Source organism: Lepisosteus platostomus, chromosome 2, assembly GCF_059453375.1.
Source record: "Lepisosteus platostomus isolate fLepPlt1 chromosome 2, fLepPlt1.hap1, whole genome shotgun sequence".
NCBI lineage: Eukaryota > Metazoa > Chordata > Actinopteri > Semionotiformes > Lepisosteidae > Lepisosteus > Lepisosteus platostomus.
The window spans coordinates 62,557,887-62,571,882 of NC_142612.1; positions in this window are offsets into that span (position 1 = coordinate 62,557,887).

Here is a 13,996-nt window from a genome sequence, read left to right on the forward strand (position 1 = left end):
TGTCTTTCTTTTGGAATCTGCTGCTGAAATGGCTTATAAAATACTCACGTTTGTGCCATTTACAGGTGCCATTTTGACAATTACCACTGAAGTTGAGCTAAATTTGCCATTTCATTCTTGGTTCCAATGCCAAAAACTAGAGATTAGAGCATACAGAATGAAAGTTTCAAACTTTTGATTTTTGACCATTTTTGACAGGCGCGCGGCTTATCAAAAACGGCAAAATTGGGCCAAAATTCGTTTTCAAGGAAACAACAAGACAACACTTTTCCTGCATTTCGCATACATCCTAAAGCACAGCAAATGCATCAGAACATGTCTAGCTCTTGAGGAAAGCCTAACCCTAACCCTAGCTCGGGCACTTCCAGACTACCGTACGTTGCGTAAACTTGCCCAAAAAGTTCCATGCTCAGGAAATTCCCCCAGTGCCTCCAAATGACTCAGAAACATTGCAAGTAACAGTTTTAAGCATTTTAAAATGCTCTGCAGTGAATCTTTTTTCAAATTTCCAGTTTGTCTTTCTTTTGGAATCTGCTGTTGAAATGGCTTATAAAATACTCTCGTTTGTGCCATTTACAGGTGCGATTTTGACAATTACCACTGAAGTTGAGCTAAATTTGCCATTTCATTCTTGGTTCCAATGCCAAAAACTAGAGATTTGAGCATACAGAATGAAAGTTTCAAACTTTTGATTTTTGACCATTTTTGACAGGCGCGCGGCTTATCAAAAACGGCAAAATTGGGCCAAAATTCGTTTTCAAGGAAACAACAAGACAACACTTTTCCTGCATTTCACATACATCCTAAAGCACAGCAAATGCATCAGAAAATGTCTAGCTCTTGAGGAAAGCCTAACCCTAACCCTAGCTTGGGCACTTCCAGACTACCGTACGTTGCGTAAACTTGCCCAAAAAGTTCCATGCTCAGGAAATTCCCCCAGTGCCTCCAAATGACTCAGAAACATTGCAAGTCACAGTTTTAAGCATTTTAAAATGCTCTGCAGTGAATCTTTTTTCAAATTTCCAGTTTGTCTTTCTTTTGGAATCTGCTGCTGAAATGGCTTATAAAATACTCACGTTTGTGCCATTTACAGGTGCCATTTTGACAATTACCACTGAAGTTGAGCTAAATTTGCCATTTCATTCTTGGTTCCAATGCCAAAAACTAGAGACTAGAGCATACAGAATGAAAGTTTCAAACTTTTGATTTTTGACCATTTTTGACAGGCGCGCGGCTTATCAAAAACGGCAAAATTGGGCCAAAATTCGTTTTCAAGGAAACAACAAGACAACACTTTTCCTGCATTTCACATACATCCTAAAGCACAGCAAATGCATCAGAACATGTCTAGCCCTTGAGGAAAGCCTAACCCTAACCCTAGCTTGGGCACTTCCAGACTACCATACGTTGCGTAAACTTGCCCAAAAAGTTCCATGCTCAGGAAATTCCCCCAGTGCCTCCAAATGACTCAGAAACATTGCAAGTCACAGTTTTAAGCATTTTAAAATGCTCTGCAGTGAATCTTTTTTCAAATTTCCAGTTTGTCTTTCTTTTGGAATCTGCTGCTGAAATGGCTTATAAAATACTCACGTTTGTGCCATTTACAGGTGCCATTTTGACAATTACCACAGAAGTTGAGCTAAATTTGCCATTTCATTCTTGGTTCCAATGCCAAAAACTAGAGATTAGAGCATACAGAATGAAAGTTTCAAACCTTTGATTTTTGAGCATTTTTGACAGGCGCGCGTGGCTTATCAAAAACGGCAAAATTGGGCCAAAATTCGTTTTCAAGGAAACAACAAGACAACACTTTTCCTGCATTTCACATACATCCTAAAGCACAGCAAATGCATCAGAAAATGTCTAGCTCTTGAGGAAAGCCTAACCCTAACCCTAGCTTGGGCACTTCCAGACTACCGTACGTTGCGTAAACTTGCCCAAAAAGTTCCATGCTCAGGAAATTCCCCCAGTGCCTCCAAATGACTCAGAAACATTGCAAGTCACAGTTTTAAGCATTTTAAAATGCTCTGCAGTGAATCTTTTTTCAAATTTCCAGTTTGTCTTTCTTTTGGAATCTGCTGCTGAAATGGCTTATAAAATACTCACGTTTGTGCCATTTACAGGTGCCATTTTGACAATTACCACTGAAGTTGAGCTAAATTTGCCATTTCATTCTTGGTTCCAATGCCAAAAACTAGAGATTAGAGCATACAGAGTGAAAGTTTCAAACTTTTGATTTTTGACCATTTTTGACAGGCGCGCGGCTTATCAAAAACGGCAAAATTGGGCCAAAATTCGTTTTCAAGGAAACAACAAGACAACACTTTTTCTGCATTTCACATACATCCTAAAGCACAGCAAATGCATCAGAACATGTCTAGCTCTTGAGGAAAGCCTAACCCTAACCCTAGCTTGGGCACTTCCAGACTACCGTACGTTGCGTAAACTTGCCCAAAAAGTTCCATGCTCAGGAAATTCCCCCAGTGCCTCCAAATGACTCAGAAACATTGCAAGTCACAGTTTTAAGCATTTTAAAATGCTCTGCAGTGAATCTTTTTTCAAATTTCCAGTTTGTCTTTCTTTTGGAATCTGCTGCTGAAATGGCTTATAAAATACTCACGTTTGTGCCATTTACAGGTGCCATTTTGACAATTACCACTGAAGTTGAGCTAAATTTGCCATTTCATTCTTGGTTCCAATGCCAAAAACTAGAGATTAGAGCATACAGAGTGAAAGTTTCAAACTTTTGATTTTTGACCATTTTTGACAGGCGCGCGGCTTATCAAAAACGGCAAAATTGGGCCAAAATTCGTTTTCAAGGAAACAACAAGACAACACTTTTCCTGCATTTCACATACATCCTAAAGCACAGCAAATGCATCAGAACATGTCTAGCTCTTGAGGAAAGCCTAACCCTAACGCTAGCTTGGGCACTTCCAGACTACCGTACGTTGCGTAAACTTGCCCAAAAAGTTCCATGCTCAGGAAATTCCCCCAGTGCCTCCAAATGACTCAGAAACATTGCAAGTCACAGTTTTAAGCATTTTAAAATGCTCTGCAGTGAATCTTTTTTCAAATTTCCAGTTTGTCTTTCTTTTGGAATCTTCTGCTGAAATAGCTTATAAAATACTCACGTTTTGTGCCATTTACAGGTGCGATTTTGACAATTACCACAGAAGTTGAGCTAAATTTGCCATTTCATTCTTGGTTCCAATGCCAAAAACTAGAGATTAGAGCATACAGAATGAAAGTTTCAAACTTTTGATTTTTGACCATTTTTGACAGGCGCGAAAAATGGCAAAATTGGGCCAAAATTCGTTTTCAAGGAAACAACAAGACAACACTTTTCCTGCATTTCACATACATCCTAAAGCACAGCAAATGCATCAGAACATGTCTAGCTCTTGAGGAAAGCCTAACCCTAACCCTAGCTTGGGCACTTCCAGACTACCGTACGTTGCGTAAACTTGCCCAAAAAGTTCCATGCTCAGGAAATTCCCCCAGTGCCTCCAAATGACTCAGAAACATTGCAAGTCACAGTTTTAAGCATTTTAAAATGCTCTGCAGTGAAACTTTTTTCAAATTTCCAGTTTGTCTTTCTTTTGGAATCTGCTGCTGAAATGGCTTATAAAATACTCACGTTTGTGCCATTTACAGGTGCCATTTTGACAATTACCACTGAAGTTGAGCTAAATTTGCCATTTCATTCTTGGTTCCAATGCCAAAAACTAGAGATTAGAGCATACAGAATGAAAGTTTCAAACTTTTGATTTTTGACCATTTTTGACAGGCGCGCGGCTTATCAAAAACGGCAAAATTGGGCCAAAATTCGTTTTCAAGGAAACAACAAGACAACACTTTTCCTGCATTTCGCATACATCCTAAAGCACAGCAAATGCATCAGAACATGTCTAGCTCTTGAGGAAAGCCTAACCCTAACCCTAGCTCGGGCACTTCCAGACTACCGTACGTTGCGTAAACTTGCCCAAAAAGTTCCATGCTCAGGAAATTCCCCCAGTGCCTCCAAATGACTCAGAAACATTGCAAGTAACAGTTTTAAGCATTTTAAAATGCTCTGCAGTGAATCTTTTTTCAAATTTCCAGTTTGTCTTTCTTTTGGAATCTGCTGTTGAAATGGCTTATAAAATACTCTCGTTTGTGCCATTTACAGGTGCGATTTTGACAATTACCACTGAAGTTGAGCTAAATTTGCCATTTCATTCTTGGTTCCAATGCCAAAAACTAGAGATTTGAGCATACAGAATGAAAGTTTCAAACTTTTGATTTTTGACCATTTTTGACAGGCGCGCGGCTTATCAAAAACGGCAAAATTGGGCCAAAATTCGTTTTCAAGGAAACAACAAGACAACACTTTTCCTGCATTTCACATACATCCTAAAGCACAGCAAATGCATCAGAAAATGTCTAGCTCTTGAGGAAAGCCTAACCCTAACCCTAGCTTGGGCACTTCCAGACTACCGTACGTTGCGTAAACTTGCCCAAAAAGTTCCATGCTCAGGAAATTCCCCCAGTGCCTCCAAATGACTCAGAAACATTGCAAGTCACAGTTTTAAGCATTTTAAAATGCTCTGCAGTGAATCTTTTTTCAAATTTCCAGTTTGTCTTTCTTTTGGAATCTGCTGCTGAAATGGCTTATAAAATACTCACGTTTGTGCCATTTACAGGTGCCATTTTGACAATTACCACTGAAGTTGAGCTAAATTTGCCATTTCATTCTTGGTTCCAATGCCAAAAACTAGAGACTAGAGCATACAGAATGAAAGTTTCAAACTTTTGATTTTTGACCATTTTTGACAGGCGCGCGGCTTATCAAAAACGGCAAAATTGGGCCAAAATTCGTTTTCAAGGAAACAACAAGACAACACTTTTCCTGCATTTCACATACATCCTAAAGCACAGCAAATGCATCAGAACATGTCTAGCCCTTGAGGAAAGCCTAACCCTAACCCTAGCTTGGGCACTTCCAGACTACCATACGTTGCGTAAACTTGCCCAAAAAGTTCCATGCTCAGGAAATTCCCCCAGTGCCTCCAAATGACTCAGAAACATTGCAAGTCACAGTTTTAAGCATTTTAAAATGCTCTGCAGTGAATCTTTTTTCAAATTTCCAGTTTGTCTTTCTTTTGGAATCTGCTGCTGAAATGGCTTATAAAATACTCACGTTTGTGCCATTTACAGGTGCCATTTTGACAATTACCACAGAAGTTGAGCTAAATTTGCCATTTCATTCTTGGTTCCAATGCCAAAAACTAGAGATTAGAGCATACAGAATGAAAGTTTCAAACCTTTGATTTTTGAGCATTTTTGACAGGCGCGCGTGGCTTATCAAAAACGGCAAAATTGGGCCAAAATTCGTTTTCAAGGAAACAACAAGACAACACTTTTCCTGCATTTCACATACATCCTAAAGCACAGCAAATGCATCAGAAAATGTCTAGCTCTTGAGGAAAGCCTAACCCTAACCCTAGCTTGGGCACTTCCAGACTACCGTACGTTGCGTAAACTTGCCCAAAAAGTTCCATGCTCAGGAAATTCCCCCAGTGCCTCCAAATGACTCAGAAACATTGCAAGTCACAGTTTTAAGCATTTTAAAATGCTCTGCAGTGAATCTTTTTTCAAATTTCCAGTTTGTCTTTCTTTTGGAATCTGCTGCTGAAATGGCTTATAAAATACTCACGTTTGTGCCATTTACAGGTGCCATTTTGACAATTACCACTGAAGTTGAGCTAAATTTGCCATTTCATTCTTGGTTCCAATGCCAAAAACTAGAGATTAGAGCATACAGAGTGAAAGTTTCAAACTTTTGATTTTTGACCATTTTTGACAGGCGCGCGGCTTATCAAAAACGGCAAAATTGGGCCAAAATTCGTTTTCAAGGAAACAACAAGACAACACTTTTTCTGCATTTCACATACATCCTAAAGCACAGCAAATGCATCAGAACATGTCTAGCTCTTGAGGAAAGCCTAACCCTAACCCTAGCTTGGGCACTTCCAGACTACCGTACGTTGCGTAAACTTGCCCAAAAAGTTCCATGCTCAGGAAATTCCCCCAGTGCCTCCAAATGACTCAGAAACATTGCAAGTCACAGTTTTAAGCATTTTAAAATGCTCTGCAGTGAATCTTTTTTCAAATTTCCAGTTTGTCTTTCTTTTGGAATCTGCTGCTGAAATGGCTTATAAAATACTCACGTTTGTGCCATTTACAGGTGCCATTTTGACAATTACCACTGAAGTTGAGCTAAATTTGCCATTTCATTCTTGGTTCCAATGCCAAAAACTAGAGATTAGAGCATACAGAATGAAAGTTTCAAACTTTTGATTTTTGACCATTTTTGACAGGAGCGCGGCTTATCAAAAACGGCAAAATTGGGCCAAAATTCGTTTTCAAGGAAACAACAAGACAACACTTTTCCTGCATTTCACATACATCCTAAAGCACAGAAAATGGATCAGAACATGTCTAGCTCTTGAGGAAAGCCTAACCCTAACCCTAGCTTGGGCACTTCCAGACTACCGTACGTTGCGTAAACTTGCCCAAAAAGTTCCATGCTCAGGAAATTCCCCCAGTGCCTCCAAATGACTCAGAAACATTGCAAGTCACAGTTTTAAGCATTTTAAAATGCTCTGCAGTGAATCTTTTTTCAAATTTCCAGTTTGTCTTTCTTTTGGAATCTGCTGCTGAAATGGCTTATAAAATACTCACGTTTGTGCCATTTACAGGTGCCATTTTGACAATTACCACTGAAGTTGAGCTAAATTTGCCATTTCATTCTTGGTTCCAATGCCAAAAACTAGAGATTTGAGCATACAGAATGAAAGTTTCAAACTTTTGATTTTTGACCATTTTTGACAGGCGCGCGGCTTATCAAAAACGGCAAAATTGGGCCAAAATTCGTTTTCAAGGAAACAACAAGACAACACTTTTCCTGCATTTCACATACATCCTAAAGCACAGCAAATGCATCAGAACATGTCTAGCTCTTGAGGAAAGCCTAACCCTAACGCTAGCTTGGGCACTTCCAGACTACCGTACGTTGCGTAAACTTGCCCAAAAAGTTCCATGCTCAGGAAATTCCCCCAGTGCCTCCAAATGACTCAGAAACATTGCAAGTCACAGTTTTAAGCATTTTAAAATGCTCTGCAGTGAATCTTTTTTCAAATTTCCAGTTTGTCTTTCTTTTGGAATCTTCTGCTGAAATAGCTTATAAAATACTCACGTTTTGTGCCATTTACAGGTGCGATTTTGACAATTACCACAGAAGTTGAGCTAAATTTGCCATTTCATTCTTGGTTCCAATGCCAAAAACTAGAGATTAGAGCATACAGAATGAAAGTTTCAAACTTTTGATTTTTGACCATTTTTGACAGGCGCGAAAAATGGCAAAATTGGGCCAAAATTCGTTTTCAAGGAAACAACAAGACAACACTTTTCCTGCATTTCACATACATCCTAAAGCACAGCAAATGCATCAGAACATGTCTAGCTCTTGAGGAAAGCCTAACCCTAACCCTAGCTTGGGCACTTCCAGACTACCGTACGTTGCGTAAACTTGCCCAAAAAGTTCCATGCTCAGGAAATTCCCCCAGTGCCTCCAAATGACTCAGAAACATTGCAAGTCACAGTTTTAAGCATTTTAAAATGCTCTGCAGTGAAACTTTTTTCAAATTTCCAGTTTGTCTTTCTTTTGGAATCTGCTGCTGAAATGGCTTATAAAATACTCACGTTTGTGCCATTTACAGGTGCCATTTTGACAATTACCACTGAAGTTGAGCTAAATTTGCCATTTCATTCTTGGTTCCAATGCCAAAAACTAGAGATTAGAGCATACAGAATGAAAGTTTCAAACTTTTGATTTTTGACCATTTTTGACAGGCGCGCGGCTTATCAAAAACGGCAAAATTGGGCCAAAATTCGTTTTCAAGGAAACAACAAGACAACACTTTTCCTGCATTTCACATACATCCTAAAGCACAGCAAATGCATCAGAACATGTCTAGCTCTTGAGGAAAGCCTAACCCTAACCCTAGCTTGGGCACTTCCAGACTACCGTACGTTGCGTAAACTTGCCCAAAAAGTTCCATGCTCAGGAAATTCCCCCAGTGCCTCCAAATGACTCAGAAACATTGCAAGTCACAGTTTTAAGCATTTTAAAATGCTCTGCAGTGAATCTTTTTTCAAATTTCCAGTTTGTCTTTCTTTTGGAATCTGCTGCTGAAATGGCTTATAAAATACTCACGTTTGTGCAGTTTACAGGTGCCTTATTGACAATTACCACTGAAGTTGAGCTAAATTTGCCATTTCATTCTTGGTTCCAATGCCAAAAACTAGAGATTAGAGCATACAGAATGAAAGTTTCAAACTTTTGATTTTTGACCATTTTTGACAGGCGCGCGGCTTATCAGAAACGGTAAAATTGGGCCAAAATTCGTTTTCAAGGAAACAACAAGACAACACTTTTCCTGCATTTCACATACATCCTAAAGCACAGCAAATGCATCAGAACATGTTTAGCTCTTGAGGAAAGCCTAACCCTAACCCTAGCTCGGGCACTTCCAGACTACCGTACGTTGCGTAAACTTGCCCAAAAAGTTCCATGCTCAGGAAATTCCCCCAGTGCCTCCAAATGACTCAGAAACATTGCAAGTAACAGTTTTAAGCATTTTAAAATGCTCTGCAGTGAATCTTTTTTCAAATTTCCAGTTTGTCTTTCTTTTGGAATCTGCTGCTGAAATGGCTTATAAAATACTCACGTTTGTGCCATTTACAGGTGCCATTTTGACAATTACCACTGAAGTTGAGCTAAATTTGCCATTTCATTCTTGGTTCCAATGCCAAAAACTAGAGACAAGAGCATACAGAATGAAAGTTTCAAACTTTTGATTTTTGACCATTTTTGACAGGCGCGCGGCTTATCAAAAACGGCAAAATTGGGCCAAAATTCGTTTTCAAGGAAACAACAAGACAACACTTTTCCTGCATTTCACATACATCCTAAAGCACAGCAAATGCATCAGAACATGTCTAGCCCTTGAGGAAAGCCTAACCCTAACCCTAGCTTGGGCACTTCCAGACTACCATACGTTGCGTAAACTTGCCCAAAAAGTTCCATGCTCAGGAAATTCCCCCAGTGCCTCCAAATGACTCAGAAACATTGCAAGTCACAGTTTTAAGCATTTTAAAATGCTCTGCAGTGAATCTTTTTTCAAATTTCCAGTTTGTCTTTCTTTTGGAATCTGCTGCTGAAATGGCTTATAAAATACTCACGTTTGTGCCATTTACAGGTGCCATTTTGACAATTACCACAGAAGTTGAGCTAAATTTGCCATTTCATTCTTGGTTCCAATGCCAAAAACTAGAGATTAGAGCATACAGAATGAAAGTTTCAAACCTTTGATTTTTGAGCATTTTTGACAGGCGCGCGTGGCTTATCAAAAACGGCAAAATTGGGCCAAAATTCGTTTTCAAGGAAACAACAAGACAACACTTTTCCTGCATTTCACATACATCCTAAAGCACAGCAAATGCATCAGAAAATGTCTAGCTCTTGAGGAAAGCCTAACCCTAACCCTAGCTTGGGCACTTCCAGACTACCGTACGTTGCGTAAACTTGCCCAAAAAGTTCCATGCTCAGGAAATTCCCCCAGTGCCTCCAAATGACTCAGAAACATTGCAAGTCACAGTTTTAAGCATTTTAAAATGCTCTGCAGTGAATCTTTTTTCAAATTTCCAGTTTGTCTTTCTTTTGGAATCTGCTGCTGAAATGGCTTATAAAATACTCACGTTTGTGCCATTTACAGGTGCCATTTTGACAATTACCACTGAAGTTGAGCTAAATTTGCCATTTCATTCTTGGTTCCAATGCCAAAAACTAGAGATTAGAGCATACAGAGTGAAAGTTTCAAACTTTTGATTTTTGACCATTTTTGACAGGCGCGAGGCTTATCAAAAACGGCAAAATTGGGCCAAAATTCGTTTTCAAGGAAACAACAAGACAACACTTTTTCTGCATTTCACATACATCCTAAAGCACAGCAAATGCATCAGAACATGTCTAGCTCTTGAGGAAAGCCTAACCCTAACCCTAGCTTGGGCACTTCCAGACTACCGTACGTTGCGTAAACTTGCCCAAAAAGTTCCATGCTCAGGAAATTCCCCCAGTGCCTCCAAATGACTCAGAAACATTGCAAGTCACAGTTTTAAGCATTTTAAAATGCTCTGCAGTGAATCTTTTTTCAAATTTCCAGTTTGTCTTTCTTTTGGAATCTGCTGCTGAAATGGCTTATAAAATACTCACGTTTGTGCCATTTACAGGTGCCATTTTGACAATTACCACTGAAGTTGAGCTAAATTTGCCATTTCATTCTTGGTTCCAATGCCAAAAACTAGAGATTAGAGCATACAGAATGAAAGTTTCAAACTTTTGATTTTTGACCATTTTTGACAGGAGCGCGGCTTATCAAAAACGGCAAAATTGGGCCAAAATTCGTTTTCAAGGAAACAACAAGACAACACTTTTCCTGCATTTCACATACATCCTAAAGCACAGAAAATGGATCAGAACATGTCTAGCTCTTGAGGAAAGCCTAACCCTAACCCTAGCTTGGGCACTTCCAGACTACCGTACGTTGCGTAAACTTGCCCAAAAAGTTCCATGCTCAGGAAATTCCCCCAGTGCCTCCAAATGACTCAGAAACATTGCAAGTCACAGTTTTAAGCATTTTAAAATGCTCTGCAGTGAATCTTTTTTCAAATTTCCAGTTTGTCTTTCTTTTGGAATCTGCTGCTGAAATGGCTTATAAAATACTCACGTTTGTGCCATTTACAGGTGCCATTTTGACAATTACCACTGAAGTTGAGCTAAATTTGCCATTTCATTCTTGGTTCCAATGCCAAAAACTAGAGATTAGAGCATACAGAATGAAAGTTTCAAACTTTTGATTTTTGACCATTTTTGACAGGAGCGCGGCTTATCAAAAACGGCAAAATTGGGCCAAAATTCGTTTTCAAGGAAACAACAAGACAACACTTTTCCTGCATTTCACATACATCCTAAAGCACAGCAAATGCATCAGAACATGTCTAGCTCTTGAGGAAAGCCTAACCCTAACCCTAGCTTGGGCACTTCCAGACTACCGTACGTTGCGTAAACTTGCCCAAAAAGTTCCATGCTCAGGAAATTCCCCCAGTGCCTCCAAATGACTCAGAAACATTGCAAGTCACAGTTTTAAGCATTTTAAAATGCTCTGCAGTGAATCTTTTTTCAAATTTCCAGTTTGTCTTTCTTTTGGAATCTGCTGCTGAAATGGCTTATAAAATACTCACGTTTGTGCCATTTACAGGTGCCATTTTGACAATTACCACTGAAGTTGAGCTAAATTTGCCATTTCATTCTTGGGTCCAATGCCAAAAACTAGAGATTAGAGCATACAGAATGAAAGTTTCAAACTCTTGATTTTTGACCATTTTTGACAGGCGCGCGGCTTATCAAAAACGGCAAAATTGGGCCAAAATTCGTTTTCAAGGAAACAACAAGACAACACTTTTCCTGCATTTCACATACATCCTAAAGCACAGCAAATGCATCAGAACATGTCTAGCTCTTGAGGAAAGCCTAACCCTAACCCTAGCTTGGGCACTTCCAGACTACCGTACGTTGCGTAAACTTGCCCAAAAAGTTCCATGCTCAGGAAATTCCCCCAGTGCCTCCAAATGACTCAGAAACATTGCAAGTCACAGTTTTAAGCATTTTAAAATGCTCTGCAGTGAATCTTTTTTCAAATTTCCAGTTTGTCTTTCTTTTGGAATCTGCTGCTGAAATGGCTTATAAAATACTCACGTTTGTGCCATTTACAGGTGCCATTTTGACAATTACCACTGAAGTTGAGCTAAATTTGCCATTTCATTCTTGGTTCCAATGCCAAAAACTAGAGATTAGAGCATACAGAATGAAAGTTTCAAACTTTTGATTTTTGACCATTTTTGACAGGCGCGCGGCTTATCAAAAACGGCAAAATTGGGCCAAAATTCGTTTTCAAGGAAACAACAAGACAACACTTTTCCTGCATTTCACATACATCCTAAAGCACAGCAAATGCATCAGAACATGTCTAGCTCTTGAGGAAAGCCTAACCCTAACCCTAGCTTGGGCACTTCCAGACTACCGTACGTTGCGTAAACTTGCCCAAAAAGTTCCATGCTCAGGAAATTCCCCCAGTGCCTCCAAATGACTCAGAAACATTGCAAGTCACAGTTTTAAGCATTTTAAAATGCTCTGCAGTGAATCTTTTTTCAAATTTCCAGTTTGTCTTTCTTTTGGAATCTGCTGCTGAAATGGCTTATAAAATACTCACGTTTGTGCCATTTACAGGTGCCATTTTGACAATTACCACTGAAGTTGAGCTAAATTTGCCATTTCATTCTTGGTTCCAATGCCAAAAACTAGAGATTAGAGCATACAGAATGAAAGTTTCAAACTTTTGATTTTTGACCATTTTTGACAGGCGCGCGGCTTATCAAAAACAGCAAAATTGGGCCAAATTCGTTTTCAAGGAAACAACAAGACAACACTTTTCCTGCATTTCACATACATCCTAAAGCACAGCAAATGCATCAGAACATGTCTAGCTCTTGAGGAAAGCCTAACCCTAACCCTAGCTTGGGCACTTCCAGACTACCGTACGTTGCGTAAACTTGCCCAAAAAGTTCCATGCTCAGGAAATTCCCCCAGTGCCTCCAAATGACTCAGAAACATTGCAAGTCACAGTTTTAAGCATTTTAAAATGCTCTGCAGTGAATCTTTTTTCAAATTTCCAGTTTGTCTTTCTTTTGGAATCTGCTGCTGAAATGGCTTATAAAATACTCACGTTTGTGCCATTTACAGGTGCCATTTTGACAATTACCACTGAAGTTGAGCTAAATTTGCCATTTCATTCTTGGTTCCAATGCCAAAAACTAGAGATTAGTGCATACAGAGTGAAAGTTTCAAACTTTTGATTTTTGACCATTTTTGACAGGCGCGCGGCTTATCAAAAACGGCAAAATTGGGCCAAAATTCGTTTTCAAGGAAACAACAAGACAACACTTTTTCTGCATTTCACATACATCCTAAAGCACAGCAAATGCATCAGAACATGTCTAGCTCTTGAGGAAAGCCTAACCCTAACCCTAGCTTGGGCACTTCCAGACTACCGTACGTTGCGTAAACTTGCCCAAAAAGTTCCATGCTCAGGAAATTCCCCCAGTGCCTCCAAATGACTCAGAAACATTGCAAGTCACAGTTTTAAGCATTTTAAAATGCTCTGCAGTGAATCTTTTTTCAAATTTCCAGTTTGTCTTTCTTTTGGAATCTGCTGCTGAAATGGCTTATAAAATACTCACGTTTGTGCCATTTACAGGTGCCATTTTGACAATTACCACTGAAGTTGAGCTAAATTTGCCATTTCATTCTTGGTTCCAATGCCAAAAACTAGAGATTAGAGCATACAGAATGAAAGTTTCAAACTTTTGATTTTTGACCATTTTTGACAGGAGCGCGGCTTATCAAAAACGGCAAAATTGGGCCAAAATTCGTTTTCAAGGAAACAACAAGACAACACTTTTCCTGCATTTCACATACATCCTAAAGCACAGAAAATGGATCAGAACATGTCTAGCTCTTGAGGAAAGCCTAACCCTAACCCTAGCTTGGGCACTTCCAGACTACCGTACGTTGCGTAAACTTGCCCAAAAAGTTCCATGCTCAGGAAATTCCCCCAGTGCCTCCAAATGACTCAGAAACATTGCAAGTCACAGTTTTAAGCATTTTAAAATGCTCTGCAGTGAATCTTTTTCAAATTTCCAGTTTGTCTTTCTTTTGGAATCTGCTGCTGAAATGGCTTATAAAATACTCACGTTTGTGCCATTTACAGGTGCCATTTTGACAATTACCACTGAAGTTGAGCTAAATTTGCCATTTCATTCTTGGTTCCAATGC